General features: G+C 38.7%; 1 non-coding gene across 1 annotated transcript; it reads right to left on the reverse strand.

Annotated features, from left to right (window-relative positions):
• Positions 1-14159: 14159 nt before the first annotated feature.
• On the reverse strand, positions 14160-14265 carry LOC141645130 (small nucleolar RNA R71). Its single transcript, XR_012544717.1, has one exon. It is a non-coding gene; the product is annotated as a small nucleolar RNA R71 (small nucleolar RNA).
• Between the last annotated feature and the right edge of the window lie 7330 nt (positions 14266-21595).

Below are 21595 nucleotides of genomic sequence, written 5' to 3' on the forward strand. Positions count from 1 at the left end.
GGTGTCGCATCAGGGGTTGGTGTTGGTGTTGCCATTTGTTATGAAAAAGAAGTGGTCTACAAAACAAAATATAAGGAGTAAAACAATTGTCGTTTTAATAATACTCGTAAAAATGTATGATTTAAACAAGTTATATGCATTTTTCTAGTGACCTCTACCCAACTAGATAAATGATTCCAAGACCCAAATTCATATCGACTTAGGCACGGTGGGGCCGATACATCCTTTATCAATATAACTCGGTGGATTAACGTTTAATCGATTCTACTTTTAGAACTCTTGGTCGATAATACTACATTAACAATTATCTATAGCCCAAAACACATCGACAAGGGCACGGTGGGGCCGATACATCCCTTATCAAATACTTTTGTTGAGTTCAATCCAAATTTCGAATAAATGTGTCCATGATCCAAACCCACATTAACTTGGGCACGGTGGGGCCGATACATCCCTCATCAACATGAATTCGGTGGATTAACATTCATCACCCACTTCCCCTACGTAACAAGGTTTGTACCCCGGTGTGGCCGAGTGCACTCCCTCACGAAATAGGTTTTCATGGTTTCTACTATTTGGTAAGGCTATGTCTCAATTGATAGTTTTAGCGAGAGGTCATGTCAATTTATTATCTATCACGTTTTAAGTGAACTAAAGCGGTGAACTACGATAATTCTAATTGACACGGTCGATAAACTCGATAAAAGACAATGCATGTTTAGTTATGGCGATTTAGCGATGCATGTGACATAAAATAAAATGCAAGCATAAAGATAAATAAATCCTAGTATGGCCTATCCTAAAAATAGAAAAACTATTTAACTATTACATATTCGGAAACCAACTCCATTGGTCCCTTGAACTTCGGTTGTGGCACACATCTCGAGGTAACACCGTCTTTATGTATCGCCATTCTTGAAGAAATCCGTCTTTTGGAACTCCGGAATGAATAAAATTACATAATAAATTACATAATTTCCTATTATACATTTGTAACTAAAATAAAATAAATCTATTAAATTACAAAACGGTGATACGAGATCACAATAAAAATTACAACCGAATCGATATTCCCATACATTTCGGGAAATACCAATTAAATCTAAGGCCATACTAAGTAAAATTACATAATTCAAAAATTACATAAATTAAAATTATGACAATCATAAAGAAAATGCAGCATTATAATATGTATGAACATGCTCAATTTTATGCTAAATCGCCTTTAAATTGCCAATATCGTATATTACTCGGTTTTTACGGATTTGCGTGATTTCAACATTTTACAATCACAAAAATACATAAACTCATATTTATGCATAAGTTAATTACCCTAACCTCTTAGGACTCAAAATTTAGTCTTCACTAATAATTTGACCATAATTAACCCATATTTTATAAAATTGTTCATAAATGGACCAAAATTACAAAAATAAGCTATTAAACTTCAAATAAATCACAAAATTTCAAATAAATTCAAAAATTTGAAATTTAAATTCATGAACATTCTGGAAAATTACCATGACACTCATAATGTTCAAAATCTTAGGTTAAAAATTTCGAAATTTTCCCCGGAAAAACAATGTTGCGGTTTATCGATTTTTAATAAAATAATCATAAAAACATGGAAAAATTATTTTCATTAACTTTTCAATTTTAGATCTGAAAAATATAATAAATTGCAACATTACACGTTTTTCCTAAGTCATAGATTATGTTTTATTAATTTTCACTAATAATGTCACTATTTATGCTATTTTTCTTCAAAAATTCATAAATCATGCAAAAAGACTTCTTTATAGCCAATTATTTTACACACATCTTGTAAAATTGCATGTGACAACATATTAATTTTTTATGACCAGATTCGAAATTTAACTCATATTAACCTATTTTTCACCTAAATCCAAATTTAATAATGAAAAATTCATTTTTCGAGCATAACAAGTCCAAAAATTATGAAAATTTGCAGGTTATCTCAAAATAATATATGTGACAACATATCCAAAAACCAAGTTAAAATTCGAAGTATAGCTAATTTTAGACCAAAAATGACATTTTTACTCATAAAATCACATTTAAATGCCATTATTGTAAATTATGAACAATAAAAATCCGAAAAATAACCAAAATATCCCAAAAACACTTTAGGACCAGAAATATTAACATGCATGTAATAATTTCGTGATATCTCATAATAACACAAATTTTACAAGATTTATTTGTTATTCTTATAACTCGGAAAAACTTTTAACCAATTTGCATGCAAACAACCGTGGCTCTCTGATACCAATTGAAGGAAATGTAGATTCATATACATTTTAACATACTCATATATGTCTAAATAAAAATGTCATAAAATTAAAACGGATTTTATGCATGCAAACAAATAATATAATAGAGGAGAAATCATGTCCTTACATTGTGGATTTCGGATTTAAGGGCACAAAAGAGATCACCTTTCTCTTTTGATCTTGAGCTTTTCCTTATGGATGAATAAGATCTAAGTATAAGATCTCTCCCTAAGCTTTATACCCAAGGCTTAACACTTAATCTAATTAATATTATAAGTACAAGTATAATATTAATCTAAGAGAAAATTGAACCAAAAACTTTTATAAAACACTTATATGTTTCGGTTTTTATGAGAGAAGAAGAGGAGGAAATTTCTTCTCACTAGAACTAATTTTTGGATGATCAATTGAATAAATATTCACTAACACATTTTAGTGTAATAATAGGTAAAATTAGATGAAAAACCAATGATGGTTTTCTCATCAAAAACCGGTGGAAGGGGGCTTTTAGGGGAGCCAATGCATGAACACATTTGTCTTCACAAGAATATTAGGGTTGCATGGCTAGGAATGTAGGTAATCATTGTGTTCTTATAATAATTAAACAAACACAATATTAGCTTCCACTACCCCTTAATTTCGGTACAATGGATAATATAGAGTCCATATTATTTTTGTCAATTTGTTAATATGTAACATGTCATATGTCACATAATATGTTATGTATTTTTAACACATTAAAAATCAACGTATTAGTAAAAATACGTCACATACAAAAATTGATTTGGTAATTTCATAATTACTTGTGCCGAAATATTTTACCAATTTATAAATCGTATTTACAAAAATTCATTCAATTCCGATTGTTTCCTTAAACAATAATTTCACCCGAGTAATGATACAATTCAATTACTCAGACCGCATCTCATTTAATCACATTTCAATTTGATACGTAAATTTTACTTCCAAAATCGTCCGTCAATTTTCAAGTAATTTAATTAACTCGCAACATTATACGATTAATTAAATAATCAATTAAGAGTATTGCCCTTTAGGTATGACCTAGGGGGTCAACTGATCACCACCGTCACACGACAGTAATGTCAAACTCTAGTCAGCCAATCATTACCGATATATGTTGACCAGTTGACAGTAACAATATTACTTCCCAATTGTATCCATTTTAATGAGACTTAAACATGTGATCATCATGATCAACAGTCGTGATCGCATTATTGTCGGAGGACACATATTCCAACAGACACGTGATAGCTCAAACACTCGAGTCAACCTCATGGTCGTCATCTACGCGCCGATATAGTCGTTTTGACAGTAATTAGAATTCATATGGAGTTCGGGTAAACAACCGCTTCCATTTTCTAAACCGTTTTAAACCCGAGTCGGAATATTCTGGAATTTTCTGAAGTATTATTCCTAAATTTTATCTTTTATCATGAAAATATCTACCTTGCGGAATAAGGAAGCCTACATCTTCCCTAATTCTTAAAATCAACCGCGGAAATCTTTATTGCTCAGGTGGAAACTGGCCAAGAGAGAACGCAGCAGGTACTGCGCCTCTTGGAAGGGTCGTAGTTCCTGCTGCGCCTCTTCCTGGGCTGCTTTTTCTCCAGTTTTCAGATTTCTTCCGGATTTCTTTCCTAATTATACTTTTACCATAATTCCTCCAAGCGATTAGTATAAATAGAGGCCTTCGCCTCACATATTTTTCACGCAAGTGTCTGCCTTTTTCTTCTCCCTTTGCTATCTAAGACCGCGCTCTTGCTTTTCGACGCCTACGTGCTTGCTCTATGCGACCACGTAAGCTGAGATCATTCTGAGTACCAGTCACATTTGCATGACCGACCAATTTGACCACTACACTTTAATCAACTCAATCAATTTGTTCTAAATCCTCTTAAGAGGATACTTTCATATTACATTGAGTCGAGCAATCACTAATACGACAACTTAGTTAATCTCGCTTCGTCAAACATATAAGTCTGAGGGTGTAAAATCTCAATTTTATTTATTGTATTTTATTTTGTACCAATTAATATACGGATTTATATCACAAGTATGCTCAAAACCGCTTTCAAAATCACCCTTTCAATCTTACTTTTCAAAACAACAGCGAAAGACGTTCTAGAAGAAACGCATCAGCACATGCGCCTTCTGGAACAGTCGCAGCATTTGCTGCGCCTCTTCGAGAGGTTGCTTTTTCTGCTGTTGCTCTTCTTCCTCTTTCTCGAGTATCTGTGTCTTCGTTTTCTTTTCTTCTTTCTTTGAAATTTCATATTTTCAGTTTATAAATTTGTTTTCCTTAATACTTTTCGATAATTTTCGACTTAAATCTCTTATAACTAATATTTGCGGGTTTTCGTCATCGAATTCGAACTCGGATTTAAGAGACTCGATTTTTTCATATCAAGTCCCTTGATTCGTCTTTGATACATGGTTTTCATTATGTTTCTCATCAATCTTTATTTCCAGATTCAAGTTTTGTATATAAATCAATTCCGACATCGCAAATAACCGAACTCGTAATATTTCGTTTAATTCATCCTTTTATCAATTTATGACGATTTTATATGTATGTAATCTGACTAAATCACCTTCACTTGAGTTGTATAATAATAATCAACGTAAATTAACCAACAAACGAAAACAATTAACGAGTCTGACTTTCATAGTCAGAACCCAACTCAAGAACAGACGCACGGTCTGATGCGCCTTTTCTAAGGGACGCAGCAGATGCTGCGCATGTTCTGAGATGACTTCTGCCTCTGAACTCATCTCGTTCAGACGTAAATTTAGTTTAGGGCTTTAACCGACTATTACTTCGTATTATCACTTGTAATCCGACATATTTTCATATTTTATGTTTCGTTTCTTTTATTTTCTTTTCAAACCCTTTTGTTTTCGTGCGTACTTGTGACGTAAATTCAAATTATCCATTGTAATTAAATTGTAATTTATTTAGTTTTTGTAATTTATTTATTTCATATTGTTCTTGTATGATTTACTTAATTGGCATATTCACATGTAATAAATATAAATTCCAACTTCGACCCAATTAATTGCAAATTGTTTGTCAAACCGACTTAGTCTAATTCTCATATGCTAGGTTTAAAACATCGTTTTTGCATTGCATGCATACAACTGACAACATATCGAGTATAAATAACTTCCCTGATCATTAGTAGAGGCCGCAATCGAGGCGGACGGGATTAGGTGTTCAAATAATTGAGCTTCCTAAGACGTACCCTCACCCCTAACTCAAGATCTCTGTGAACATCCGTGTTCATTGGCATCACGAGAGTCATTCTAGACATAGAATGCTAAGGGCAACGAATTTCTTAGTGTTCATGTCACTAATTTGTGTCTTGACATGACGCGAAGTATTCGAACGCGTCCAATTTTCCATAAAAATTGGTGGTGACTCCACAAATGCAGGCTTGTTAAACCTTTCACCGGTTTCAATGCCTTCCAAATCGGTAACGGCCCATGACGTGCTTTAGCCCTCGCCCCGGTGTTCCATGGGAGAAATGCCGCCGCCTCGAAACCAACGCACGGGTGCTCGCGAGGCGGGTGGCTTTGTCCACAGTTTGGCGACTCCGCTGGGGATGATACACTTAGACTAAGTCTAGTGTTACCCAGGGTGAAACTTGAACAAGGTTAGGGAATAGTTTATATAAGACAATTGTCAGTTTTCATTACTCGACCTTCTTAGGTCGTTTTAGCCAGCCTACCTAGGCTTAACCCAACCAATTCCACCAATCGTCCTGTCTGGACGGTACAAGTTACTATTTGTGCCCAAGGATGGATAACGATTGACGTCAACCATACCACGATACTTACTCATGTTTGTATCAAGAGCTTTCACTACCCAAGCGAATGGACTAGGAACCGACCCGACTCATGTTTGGCACGGACCTCTCCACATACCAGGGTACGATGGCTTGGTATGGCAACTCACCTTTTAAACCAAAACCCTTCTAAAAGCACTCAACATACTGTTTAAATGCCTATATTTGTATTTGTAACTTGTATGATATCACCTTTTGTAAACAAAACCATGACAAAATTTTCAAAATCTTTCTTCAAAATGCAAAAATATAAATCTTTCAAAATGGCCTAAAATGTTGAAAGTCAACAAAGTCAAGTCGAAACTTTGTCAAAATTTCAAAAATCAACCTTTTCAAAAATCAAAACATCAAAATCAACACTCCAAGATGGTCGGGACAAATTTCAAAAATCAACCTTTTTAGTCAGTCCACGAGTCTTGTCTTGTTTGAGTAGGTGTGCAGAGTAGTCGAATGTGTCTTGATTCATCGTCGGTTCTTATCCTCAGTCCAAGATGGTCGGAACAAATGAAAGTGCAGCAAGCGTTCAAGGCCAACTCGAAGATAATGGTAATAATCAAGTTCTGGTCGCGCTACTCCGTTGATAAGCTAAATTGCACACCTAGTATAAGATAAACCAACTGGCCTAAACTAATGCAGTAGAGGAAGTCGAGATCGTATCCACAAGGAGACAATTGTGTTCTATTTTCTAAATAAAGTGTAACACCCTCTTCTTACCCGACCAGGGTAATTAGGAGATGTTACCATTCCGGTTTCCCGAGGCAGTGAAATCGGAATTACAATTAAGAAACTTTATTAAATAAATAACAAGTTTATTTATTACAAACGTAAACTAATGAATAAATGACATACAACTCGTTTATGACTATGTCGTCTACCTAGTGCCTATGTACTCGACTCCAAGTCTGTAGCGCGGCCCGAACCCCGATCACGTCAACAAGTAAACCTGTACTTAACCTGCTCCCCATATGATCGAAAATATCATATGGATCGACACAGGCAACCCCGGAAATAGGTGACAATTACACAGACATAACAAACGTCAGTTTCAATAAATAAAGTGTGACACGACTCGAGTATGTGAAAATGCAACATGACTATAATATCAATGACATGCTATCCAACAATCACCACCATGGTACTGGGACACGCCCAAACATACCAACAACCACACTAATACAGGGACACACCCAGACATACCAACAATCACACTGGTACCGGGACACGCCCAGACGTACCGGGTCTGGATGCCAACCGGATCCCCTGCCAGACGTCGTGTCTCAACCACACGCGTCCCTCCAAACTCAAGCCATCAATGTGCACATCCCCCTTGTAGTGGGAAGCTCCAAGAGGCGACTCAAGCGTAAGACGGTCTCCCAACCGTCTTACATCTCCAAAACAAGTAACCAATCAGACCACCATGTCCTCCAACATACAAGACAACACAATAAATACGATATACCATATAACATGCCAATTACCGACTCACTCAATGCAATTGATAATAAATGACTCATTTAACAAACAAACACAATATTGAAACTGAGTAGGATAACCTACCTTTTAGCATAGTCCGTAAGCAATCCGGCTAATAATAATCTTCCACAAAAACCGTCACCTAAATATAATAATTAAATATATTTAATTACTAACTAATATAATTAAATTAAATACGAATTAATTAATTAAATAAAACCCGTCTTAAGCTATTTAAAACCCGTCTTAAACACGCTACCCAAAACCCGCAAAAACGACCCTACAACTAAGGCCAACCACCACCACATCCATCACCACCATGGTCCACCTTCCCCCCACACCTGACCATGGTGGTCAGCCGCCCAAGGCAGCCGTAACCACGGCCCAAACAACCGTCCAACAACAACAACATAATCTGTCACACACATACTTGAGACCCAATCAAAACAACCACTAAAAGCACCATGGCAGCTACCACCAACCACCATCGTGGCCTCCCCTAACCAAGGTGGACCCAGCCGCCACCCTTGGCACCAACCACGGCCACCACAACCCTAAGACACGACAACAACAACCAACACCAATCCCGTATGCCTCCTTTTGGACCCGTTTTACACCGCACAAACGCCACCTATTCCACCACCCATTACCACCCCTATAACCCCCACTCAACCCCCAACAAAACCCACCCAAAATCAGCCCAAAAGAACCATGAAAGGTGGGTCAAAAATCCGTCTTAAGACGGTCTCACAACAACAACAAATACTCATAAAATGACTCGGTCAAACCCGGTTTTTTGGTGGTCAACGGGGTGGTCAATGACGGCCAGAGGTGGGTCGGGGTCAAGGCGGGTCAACGGTATAAATTAAATAATATATAAACAAGTTTAAGACGGTTTTACCTTACGATTTCGAGGCGGAGGGACAAAATCTCCATTTTCCTTTTCTCTCTTTTTCTCTTCTTTCTCTCTAGGGTTTTGGTGGTGGATTTTGTGGGATTGCAAATGGATAAGGGTTGGGTGGATAAGGTAGGGTGGAGGGTATATGTACATGGGTAGTTAGTATGGTAGCATACGATATATACATGTATAGGTATTATGTATTATTATCATTATAACTAATTATTATTATTATCATTACTATCCTATAATAATTATTATTATTATTATCATTATTCCATTATTATTATTCCGTCTCAAGCTCAACTCCCTAAATACAATATAATATTATTATTATTATATAATTATTAAATACGGAGTATTACAATCTTCTCTCCTTAAAATAAACTTCGTCCCCGAAGTTTCACCTCATTCTTCTCTTTCCGACTATTCCCACAAATCTCATCACCGATTCCCACTCACTCTCTCTCGCCTCACATGTTTATCAACCGTTCTTTCTAAATATCACACTCATCCCAAAGTTCTTTTCTCAGCTCTCATTATTTCCTCACATTCCGTACTTTTTTTTTTTTTCGAATTGTTACATCCACTCCCCCTAAAAGGGAACTTTGTCCCGAAGTTCAACTGTCAAACCTCATAATGTGCTCTCATATTATCATTACTAAATTCCACAAATGACTATGATCTAGGTTTAACACTCTTTCTCACTCATTGCAAATCCATAATCAAAACTCATATAGTTATAATTCAATTGATAGAAACCCCCCATCTACAAGCCTCCCAAAGGTCAAGTGTCAGGTCAAACCTACGGTTCCAATCTATAATCTTATAAACAACTCCTGATTCATGTTGGTTATATATATAAGTATCTATTGCGGGGTATAACTTAATTATTATTATTACGTATCTATATCACATCAAATCTCATACATTCACGCGTATGTATATCAATCATGAATAAGCGGACTCCATGAAACAATCAAATAATGCAAATTTCTCGTTTTGTGACTTAACCATGTTCAACATTCCCATTCCCGGACATCATGCCACGCATATACCACATCAAATCCAACACATCATCACACATGTGTTTCCATATCCGTTCCCATCCATCATCAACACTTCCGTTTATAAGGAAGACAATAATCACAATCATGCAAATGACTATTATGCAACACAAAATTTGCATATTTCCTCTTACTTTTACATAACCAAATAAAATCACGCCGACTAACATACATCAAACAAGGTTATCACATCATTTCCGTCATCAATCCATTCATGTCGAATCAACGATTTCCATTTACTTGCAAAATGCCACACCATATGATCAAACGTAAATAATTCACACATATCACCCATGTAAGGCTAATCATGGTCATCCAACAGAAGTCAACTAATAAAAATCGCGAAATAAGGGTACATGTTCAATATTTGGTCAAATATCAATAATACAAGGGTCAAAGCAGTCCACTCGGTGGAGTGTAGGAAGCCACTCGGCCGAGTAGGCGACCACTCGGTCGAGTGCATGGTGCACTCGGTCAATCGTCACCTAGGGCATAATGTTTTCATTCTCAACTCGATTCCAAACCTCCTTATTTCATCACATAATTGCTAATAGGGTCCGATGGTGCCCAACACACCATTAAATAACTGAATTTAATCATAACCCTTGGCCCTATGGCCATCATCATTGCACAGTTAAGATAAAACATCCGAGACACACTACCAATACAAAAAACTATTTTATAGTTCTTTTCGCAACCGTTCTATTTTCTCCCTATATCCGGCGACGGTATCACCATACCGTCACCAACAACAACAATAGTCAAATCGGTGTCTACAACAATTACACTATCTCATGGACACGGCCTAACCACCCATTATTCTCAAGGAATAATAACATTGTCACCCTTCAAATAGACACTTCAATTAGATAACGATATATACCACATACGCTTTACTTGACGATTGGGAGGCAACTTTACAACAATATCTATACCACTAATGAGATCGGATTCCCACACAACCACTTTCACACTTCATGCGTATACACTTAAATTAAACGGTTACACTCTATAACACGAATGATCAAATGCCTCAATTTATCTACCAACCAGAGTTTCCAAGTCATGCTCAATATCAATAATATTCCTTAATATGTAACCCAAACCTCATTCACTATCCATAAGTTAAAACACTCAACAAATACTCAACCTAGATCATTTATCACTCGTTATCCACAATTACTTCATAGAATTATCTTACTCAATCCCAAAACACCTTACGCAAGCTAAAGTCACTTTCTACTACCCCTACTTTTCAAACAAAATGATACACCTTCCTACTTACACGGTTTAAATCCAACTCAACGAAGCTTACATTAATCCCAATAAAATATATGTCTCACACTCATAACCCTCAAACACAACACCACTCATCACCAATTATTAACATTTGTCCAACTACCCGAATCAAAGCTATCAATCAAATATTTTATCTACACGTCTTTACTCATCAAAACTATACGACCCAAAAAGGTAAATAAGGCAATGATCCATATATAAGCAAAAAAACACATTATTCACAAACATTGCAACCCCGTGAAACAATGGAACTACGTTTCAAATATCAAATTTAAAACTTAATCTTATACACCTTGGTATGTATATATATATAAAAAATGTTGGGTACAATTTTAAGGTGAGGTTCTCGATCTAAGATCATCCATAGCATTATTAACAAAATTATAAACTCGCGGAATAATAAAACCAAGTAATTAGAACAAAATCAAAATTTGAGCATCAACACTATAATTTCTACACATATCACCATTGACAAAATTGGGGCACTATGAGAAAATTAAGCCATGTTTGAAATATAAAATCAAAACTTAGTGACCTACATATGAAATCTCAAAAGTAATTGGTTCACTTTTAAAACGGAAATTTCGATTTAAATTATGTTATTACAGTGATACTCATAAATATTATTGCATTAAAGCATCGTTAAGCCAACTTTAAGATAGAAGAAGGAATCAAAATTTGGTCAAGCGGAATTACCAACTTAAGACAATACATAACATTACTAATGGAAATTGAAGCATTATTACTCAACTAATTCAAGAAATCTTTAAAAACAAAACTCTCAAATTTTGAGACCATGCTTAACCTCATTAAATAGCATTTGAATCTTTATTACATCATTAGATAAGAGTGAAGTATGAAATCAAGATTAGGTCATTTTTAATACAACTAACATACATGTCAAAATTTGAGAGGCTATTTGTAAGGCAAAACCCATAGGTTCATGCAACACAAAAAAATAATTAGATAGTGTTATGAGTGAAAAAATCATAATCATTCATTTTAAGATGAAATTTCAAAGGATTTTGGATAGCATTTTAAGATTAAATTCCGATTCAAAAATGATACATGTCGAATGAGAAGGGAAAGTCAAAATTATGCGTGCATTTTGTATAGTCTTTGTAGCCTATTTTAGCACGTATTTCCATGTACTTTGTACTGTTTATATCGCATTATGCCCCGAATTGGCTACTTTGGTTCGTTTTGTCCGTTTTGTAGGAATGAATGTGAAGTAGTGGAATCGTACCATTTTCGTCTTATTTTGCATGCATTTTGAGGAGACGGGATTTTTCAGAATAAGATCTTGCATTTGGATGCGTGAAGGAACGGTCTACGAAGCAGTCGGCTACGAGTTGGAGCTGTTTTAGAGGAAGATCACTCGATTGAGCCCATTTTTTTGGTTGATCGAGTGATTTTTGTGAATGAGTTGGGCGATCGAGTGGTTTGTTTTACTCGATCGACAGTGCTAGAATTGGGTTACTCGATCGAGTAGTATTTTTGCTCGATCGAGTGGATTGCTTGGAGAAGTACTCGATCGAGCTCTTTCAGACTGCTCGATCGAGTTGTTTGGTCTTTAATGGGCTTTAATTAGTCCGTGAACTTATTCTTAGCTTATAGACTTAGCTTATTTCTATTTAAACGCACAATAATTAGGTCATTAGGCATCTTATCATCTATTATTCCTCTAGGAATTACGTTTACTGCTTTACACTCTCTTCTCTCAAAACTCACTACTGTAACTTTGCTTTCAGATTATTTCTCGCTCGGATTTATTTGTTCTTTATGACGTATTCTTGCGACTGTAATCTATCTCTCTTCTTTAGTCTTAATCTTTCATTTATTTACTTTAATTACTTGTTTTGTTCTCTTTAATTTCTGCCCTAATTTATTTATGCACTTTTATTATTGTTTTATCATGTTTAATATTGGTTATTTCGTTGTTATTAGTCTTGACAATATTAATAGCATGAGTAGCTAAATCATTTCATTTTAGGATTAGGGGATCTACGGTAGAAATGTGACGATGTAGTGAATAGGTTAGATGAATTATTTGTGAGACTCTGTCCCCATAGCAATATAACTGTATTTACCGACTTAGTTGAGTGCACGCTTCTGAGTCACCCTTTAATCTGGTTAAATTTAATCCTAGATCAGAAGATTGGACTAAATAGACCTTCTATGAACAGTAGACTACCCTGGCGAGGACGGAAGTTATCTTAGTGGGAATCTAAAGTGGACCGGAAGGACCTTTCCATATCCGTCTCACAGTAATTTATCTAGACTTTTTGTAGTTGAGTCACTGGACTACCGTAGTGAACTGAAATCCTGACATGTCCCTTCTTTATTGATAGTTTATCTCTATTTTCTGCCTTCACTGCTCTTTCATTGCTTCTCTTTCTTTTACACCTTTTAGTTTAGAAAATCAATTATAAACCCCCCCATTTTGTGACCAAATAGACGGACTCTTTACAGATATATTGCCTCCCTGAGGAGATCGACCTGAATTCCCTAGCTATATAGTTAGTTTAGTTAGTTATTTTTGATAGGTATACGACAGCCCTGTCAAATTTTGGCGCTGTTGCCGGGGAGGCAATTGCCTTATCTGTTTTTTGTTTCGTTTATTTTATCCGTCTCAGGGAATTCTTATTCCTTGAGACAGTTCTTATTTATTTTCTTTCAGTGTTGTGTATGCCCAGGTCAAACAGGTTGGAGTTAGTTTCAGCTGATTCTGAGCCAGAGAGATTGTTCAAGCATAGACTCCGTCTGCAAAGAGAATCACGAAAGGAAGACTTGAGTACTTTCGAACCCGAACTTCAGCATTTCCTATTTATAGAAGATAAATATTTAGTAGAAGATAATCTCAGTTCTGTAAACCAACCAGTAACGATGCCGAATATTGCAAGTCATTCGGAGCCTAAAGCATCATCTATTCCTAAGGGTTTCAATCTCCAGACTGAGGATGGGAATACTTTTGACATCCGTCCATCCTATATCAATCTGGTGGAGAGAAATCTCTTTAGAGGTGTAGGAGGAGAAGACCCGATGAAGCATATAGAGGTCTTTACGGACTACTATTCTACTATCCCCGCCACAAAGGGGGTAACTCAAGACAAGATTAAGGAGGTGTTGTTTCCTTTTTCTTTGACTGACTCAGTCAGGAAGTGGCTGACTGACTTGGACCGTACGGCCGCAGGGATCATAGACTGGGAGACCGTTGCTCTTGCTTTTTATAAGAGATATTTCCCTCCGCAGCGCACCAATCAGCTAAGGGCAAAGATCACTAGTTTCAAGCAGGCACTTGATGACACTTTCTATGAAGCTTGGTGTCGGTTCAAGAGGTTGGTGAGGTCTCTTCCTCACCATGGTTTTGATCCATGGTTTCTGGCTAATCAGTTCTATAATGGGTTGTACGATGACCACAGAGCTATACTTGATGCATCATCCAATGAAATATTCCAAAAGAATACTGATGATGATAAGGGGTGGGCTAATATTATTGAGGAAATGCGACCCATTGTGCCGAATATGGGAACCCGAGGGACGGTATTCGAACAGTTCACGCGGTTGATAAGGCAGTCATGGCTCAGCTGGAAGCCATGAATGCTCGTTTTGATAAATTAGAGCTATATTATGCTGGGGAGCCTCAGACGGTCCATTTGCTTACTAGAGGGGAAACCGTCACATGTGAGAGGTGTGGAAGCAACGACGGTCATACTGCTATTGACTGTCTTACAGAGAAGGAATAAGTCCTTGCTTTTCAACAATACATGTAAGGAGGGGGTTCCTATTATAATAACCAAGGGGCAGTCCATCACAATTTGAGGTGGACAAGTCAAAATGTACTTAATCCTACCCCTCCTCCGCAGCAGCAGCATCCATATGTCCTACCTCATAAGGCTCAACAAGGCTTTCAGAAGCCTCCTTTCTTTCCTACACCTAATCACGGTGCATCATCCTCAGGTGGGGTGAGCGAGTTATCTGAGTTGAAGACGATGCTGCAGTCTTTGACAAAGCAATGGCAACTAAGTGACCAACAGAAAGATGCATCCATCAAGTCACTTGAAACTCAAGTTGCCCAGTTAGCCACAAACCAATCCACGAGGAAGCAGGGTTATTTACCGTCACAAGCTGATAAGAATCCACACGAGACGATGAATTTAATAAATCTGAGAAGCGGTCGTTCATATGAGGGACCGGAATTGTTGAAATCAGACCCGAGGAAAGTAATTACTGCTGATGAACAGTGTACTGTTGATGAAAAAGTGCTGACGACAAAGAAGATACTCGATCGACTGGTTTCAGGTGGTCAATCGAGTGAAAAAACTGAAGAAAGGACTCGATCGAGTGGAATTTCTGCTCGATCGAGTGACCAGGAAAAAGAACAGCTCGATCGAGTGACCAGGAAAAAGAACAGCTCGATCGAGTAAAACAACCAGTTCGATCGAGTGATTTTAATGAGGATTCTGCTCGATCGAGTGATATTTTTGCTCGATCGAGTGATGCTGATAAAGAAGACCTCGATCGAGAGCCTATCGAGTGAAATGTCGCCTGAAAGACCCTGTTTGAGAGGAAAGAAGTCTCGATCGAAGGATGTAGAGCTTGATCCAGCCGATACGTTGGAAGAGAGGAATAAGGGGCTCAAAATACCCATTACGGTGCCCTTCCCGAGGCGACTACAGAACACAAAGGCTAATCAACAGTTCGGTAAATTTGCCGAACTCTTGAAAAGCTTGCAAGTCACTGTTCCGTTCGCCGAATTGCTGACACAGGTACCCTCTTACCTTAAATTTATAAAAGAAATTTTATCACGTAAGAGGCACATTAACAATCATGAGACGGTAGCTTTGACCGAGGTAGGGACGGCCCTAGTTTAGAATAAGTTACCTCCCTAACAGTCAGACCCGGGTAGTTTCTCGATTCCGTGTCATATTGGTACCCACTTAATTGATAACGCGTTATGCGATCTTGGTGCTAGCGTGAGTGTCTTACCGCTGTCTCTTGCTAAGAGACTTGGTTTGACCAAGTTTAATTGCACAAGTATGACTGTTCAGATGGCCGACCGTAGTATATCACGGCCGTTAGGTGTCATAGAAGACATACCTGTTAAGATCGGGAGATTCTTTATTCCCGTTGATTTCGTTGTACTTGACATCCCCGAGGACACACATACCCCTATCATTTTAGGGAGACCATTTTTATTCACTGCCCGTGCAGTGATAGACGTCGGGGGCAAGAGATTGACCTTTCAGGTTGGGGACGAGGAATTGATATTCCATCAGTCTAAGTCCCGAAAGGCTCCAATGCAAGCTCAGCCTTACAAATCCCTCTCTTCTACTGACCCTTCTATTGACACTCCAAATGAAGATTTGGAATATTGTGCTGCTATCGTGTCCCCTCCGCCTCAGATTGAGAGCAAAAAGGAGGAAAGTTCGTCTGTTTTCCTTGCTGCAGGTACAGATGAAAATAATGCAGGAGCTGTCAATGGTTATTATGCAATTAATGTCAGTCAAAGTGGGAGTGATGACGCTAAAGCTGGTGAAAAAGGAATAAAGACGAGGAAAGTTCCCGCGTATGTGGACGTCAACTATTCTCCTCCTACTGATTCAAGTACAAGCTCATGGAGAATGAAGAGGACGGTTAATGTTGCTGAGGTGACATGCTCCAGTCAGAAGCCCTCCGAGGGGCTGCTGAATTGCTTTGAGAAGTGAGCGGGGAAATGCCCCGTATAACAAATTGTAAAAACAATTTTTAATTTCCGTTGGATTTATTTATTGCATTTAATTAGGACAATTAGAGTTTAGACATTTTTAGCGTAGTTTGAAAGACTATAGACTGTTACTATTCATATTTGGTATTTTGGGATATTTTTGCGAGTGTTTTTATGCAGGTTTGGGGAGATTATACGCAAATTCAAAGGCTTACACGAGGAAAAGAGCTCGATCGAGTACTTTTTGTACTCGATCGAGTACTTTTTGTACTCGATCAAGTGAAATTTTATCAATCGAATGGTTCCAGAATGCTCGATCGACAAAAGCTAAAAAGGGGAGTACTCGATCAAGTAACTTTTTACTCGATCGAGTGAACTGCATATGGGGAGCTCTCGATCGAGTGATTTTACATCACTCGATCGAGTGAATTTGGAAATGACGCACATGGAGTCTCTTTAACTCCCTTCCTTTTTCTTATTATTTCAATTTCTTCCTCATTTTTTGACTGCTCTTCACTATTTGCGATAAATCCTCCCAAAAACCTCCATTAATCTTGCCCAATACCAAATCTACCACCTACAAATCGTTCCTTGCTAATTAAACGACAGTTGCCCTCTACTTTCCCCTTGATTATTGTTTTACGCGGTCAATTAGAGGAGTTAGGGTTTGCGGTTTTTCGATCGAAAATCGCCAAAATTTGCTTGTTTGTGTCGATTAATTGCTCTTTGTAGGTCCCTTAGCATCAAGTAAGTAATTCCTACTCTTCATTGTCTTTTAATTGCATTAATTTTGCCTTTTATGAAGATAATTAGAAATTAGGGTCTCGGGATTTCCTTTTGGGTCGAATTTTTCGACTATTATTGTGATTCCATGCTTCATTTGCCTTACTTAATGATTAATTCCCTTACCTCGTTAATGTTCACATGTTTAATTCGAATTTTTTGAGAAATTTGTGATTAGGGTTCTTGATAGTCGAAATTTTCGACTGAAAATTGGTTGTTATCTGCTATTAATACGTCATAGAAAATGTCATTTGATGATCATCCCCCTTTTCCCGTCACTGATTACTTGTTTAATTCGAATTTTTGAGGAACAAATTTAGGAATTAGGGCTGCCAGTCGAAAATTTCGACTGTTTTGGGAAATTTTTCTGCTGTTTCATTGCTGATTTCTTATCATTTTCCCCTGCCCTAACAAGGATGGATTCTAGCTCTATGCCTTCTACGAGCTCGACTATTAGTCCGTCCCTGTCTCAGAGGTGGTCCCTGCTGCCACCACCGTCTCCGCACCTCCTAGTACCACAGCCACTGGTTCTGTTTTCCTTGTTAGTGTTGTCGGTACTGTCTTTACTCCTGCTAGCACTGCTGCTAGCCCCGTTTCAGCCACAGCTGCTAGCACTGCTGCTAGCCTTTCTTCCTCAGTGGCGGTCTCTACTGTATCCACTGCTGCAGCTTCACTTTCTACCTCAGGTACGGTGAACACCTCTGCTGCGTGCTCACCTGCAGTCGAAGCTGCTTTCAGAGCGGTCCTAGTACCTCGCACCGTCAGTGGACGGTCTTCTACCTCAGGTTCTAGAGGTCGAGGTCGCGGTCGTGGTCATGCTACACATGCTCTTAGCGTCTCTGCTGGCACGGTTACTATCCGAGTGGACGACACTCTTGACTCCCACCCTGAGTACCCGCAAGTAAATTTTGTTAATGGTGTACATCGTGCTAGATTTTATAACTTAGTTGACTGCGAGTTTCTCCCTACGCGTTTCCTTTGCCGTACGTCACTTGAGAGGCTTGGTTTCTATGAGCCGGTTTGTGAGCTTTTACGAGGCACGGGGATGGCCGGACTTATCACTATGAGTGGCCATAACTTTAGGGAGCTGAATCTTGAGTTCTTCAGCTCCTTCACCTTCTCCTCCGGGGCACACGACGCTGCCCCCACTAGCCTTTCTGTATCCTTCCGGTTGTTCAACCAGACTTTTTCTATGACATTGGAGGAGTTTGGTACTAGACTCGGACTCTCCTTTACGGGCGCCACTGTTGCCCATAGGAAGGTCCTCCTTCAGCTTTGGTGGAACTTGGCCCAGACCACCTTTCCCGAGCGAAAGCTCGCTCAGGTCCACCTCCCCCCGCCCGTTACTTCCTCAGACTGATGGGAAGTACTATTTTTGGCCGAAAGGAGCCAAACAACATCAACAACAACGACCTCTCTATTTTAGGCGTTCCCTGAACATCGACTGTGAGGCTCTCTTTACCCTCAACATCGCATACTTGACCGCCAAGTACTTCCATGCTCAGGGAGAGAAGATTAAGGGCACTATCGTCTGCGGTGGCATAGCCACCATTCTTGCCCTCTCTCTCCTCCATGACTTGCCTCGTGACCTAACGTACATAGAGGGAGATAGGTACCTGAGCCTAGCGTCTATGCACTCTCAGACCTGGCTGACTTCCGATTACCGGACCTGGAAGATAGATGGTTCCTTGTCCGTAGACCTACCTTGCACCACTCTCCCTCATCTAGTCCCTTTGCCTACTGTTTCACGGGGGGCCCGACCACCACCTTTACCCGAGTACCACCTACCGATCCGACCACCTACTACCTTACCCGCTTCTAAGAAGCGGCGTAGACTTGAGACCGGAGAGGGGTCCACACCTTCCGCGAGTGGCCAACCTTCCACGACCACTCTTATCCCGACCCCTACTCCTACTCCCGCGCCTGCTGACCAGACACAGACACAGCCGGTCCTACCGGCTAATTTTGTATCTCCTCCACCATTTGAGGGGTCCTCGGTCATGGACCAGGGGCACCGTGATGGTTTGTTGATTGAGATTGCAGAGAGACAGGCTCGTATGGAGCGGGACTTAGCTTTGACTTTGTTCCCTCTATACGGGTATCACATGAGGCGACACCGTCCGATCCCATAGGGTTGGCCATACCCTTCCTTTTACCGTACCCGGCTGAGGGGTATCCAGAGCCTGCTAGTGAGGAGGAGGAGGACGACGAGGACCCGGCGGCGGCAGCAGAGAGAGCTCGAGCTGAGTAGAGGAGGAGGAGGTGGATCCGGACTACACTGTGACGGTGGAGGACGTGACGGAGGAGGCTGACGAGTAGCTGCTGGTCTACTCACTTCCCCAGTTTTCAGGCTGGTTTGGGGAAGTTCGTGTTTTGTATGTCTATTCTCGCTCTTTTATTTCTTTTGTCTCCTTTTTATTTTATTGTTTTTCATTCTTTATTGGTTGTATATTCCCGTTCCCCTGTATATATCTGCTGGTGTATGCTGGAGGACAACGAGGGCGTTGTCCGTTTTGGTTTGGGGAGGGTATTGCATCCTTTTGAGTCTGCTTTTGCATTTGTTTTGCATTCATGTTTCTATTTTTCAGCTTGCATTTGTATTTATTTATTTCATTAAAATTCAAAAAAAAAAAACCAAAAAATTAGAAAATTTCAAAAATCCAAAAATGTTCACGTTTATTTTTGCATATAGGTTGAGTCGGAACGGTTGATTTCCGTGATGATATTGCACTTTAACTTGTCATTTTACTTGAGCCTTGCACTTTTATTGACGGTTATTAGCTTTGTCATACGCATAATCTATGAGTTTTTGTTCAAATGTAGCTGACTGCTTAGACTTGACCTGATAAATCGGCAACCTACTTACAATTTCTGAGATTTAGAGCTCATAACTGGTGACATTCATGACCAGTTCATTAGGAATTGAGAGTAGTACTCCTTGCATAGTATGTTTATCATTTTTGCACTTTTATGACATTCGATTTCTTATCAAATGCACACATTCGGGTTTGTGGTCGGTGTCACATGCAGGGAGGTGCTTGCAAATTTTCCCCTTTTCTTATATTTTTCACCCATTTCGCTCCACTTAAGCCAAAACTTTTTTGACCCATTAGCTACATCCCAAACTGCGCCTGCCTAGTCAAGCTAGTTTAGTATGTCTTTTGTGGTATGTGTTTTCTGTCTGCAGTTTGGCCCGTATCATTTTGATTGGAGTTGGTGTAAATAAAGGAAGGAGAAAAGAAAAAAAAAAGAGAATTGAAAAAAAAAACAAAAGGAAAAACGTGAAGAAGAAAAAAAAAATGAAAAAAATGATGAAAAATGAATGATTCACGTAAGTCAGAAAAAGGAAGAAAAAGTTGAAAACATGCAATATTTGATTTGTATCAGCTGATTCATTAAGACAGTATTAAAAAAAGGAAGTTTGTGACCGTCTAACTCCTCGGTTCTTCTTCCATATTTTTGAGGAGATAGTGTATGTGATTAGTGATTTGTGTGCCAAATAAAGGGCACTTGTACTTTATTTTTCAGTCAGTTGAGATTCGGACAGTGTTATATGGTCCTGTTAGGAACTAGCTTGACGCTTTTACCTCCACATTACCATAATCTTTTATGCCTTTTCTCACCTGACCCTCACTATTCCCATATCATTTGTAAGCCCACGGCTGTGACGGACATTATTGGTTGGAGTGTGTGTATTAGTACTTGAATTGTCTTTCATTTTTGTTGCATGCATGCTATGTAGGTCGCAGTTTAGGTGAGTGACTGTTTCTCTTTCTCTCTTTCATATATATAATTCACCCTTTGCTTCATGAGAGAAGAGTGACCACGTGAGAGTCCGATTTTGTTGGTCTTGCAAAGTCGACAGGTCGTCTATATTTCTGAACAACTCATAACTCGTTTGTGTATTGACTGCATAGCTGTAACTGTTAATTTATGTTGCATTAAACTGGTTCAAGTAGACAAGCTATAGCTAGCTCTGAGTTTTCATTTCCGTTCCATTAGTTGCATTTTAGTTTACTCGAGGACGAGTAAAGGTTCGGTTTGGGGAGATTTGATACGTGCATTTTGTATAGTCTTTTTAGCCTATTTTAGCACGTATTTCCATGTACTTTTGTACTGTTTATATCGCATTACGCCCCGAATTGGCTACTTTTGTTCGTTTTGTCCGTTTTGTAGGAATGAACGTGAAAGTAGTGGAATCGTACAAT

Source organism: Silene latifolia, chromosome 2 (genome assembly GCF_048544455.1).
Source record: "Silene latifolia isolate original U9 population chromosome 2, ASM4854445v1, whole genome shotgun sequence".
NCBI lineage: Eukaryota > Viridiplantae > Streptophyta > Magnoliopsida > Caryophyllales > Caryophyllaceae > Silene > Silene latifolia.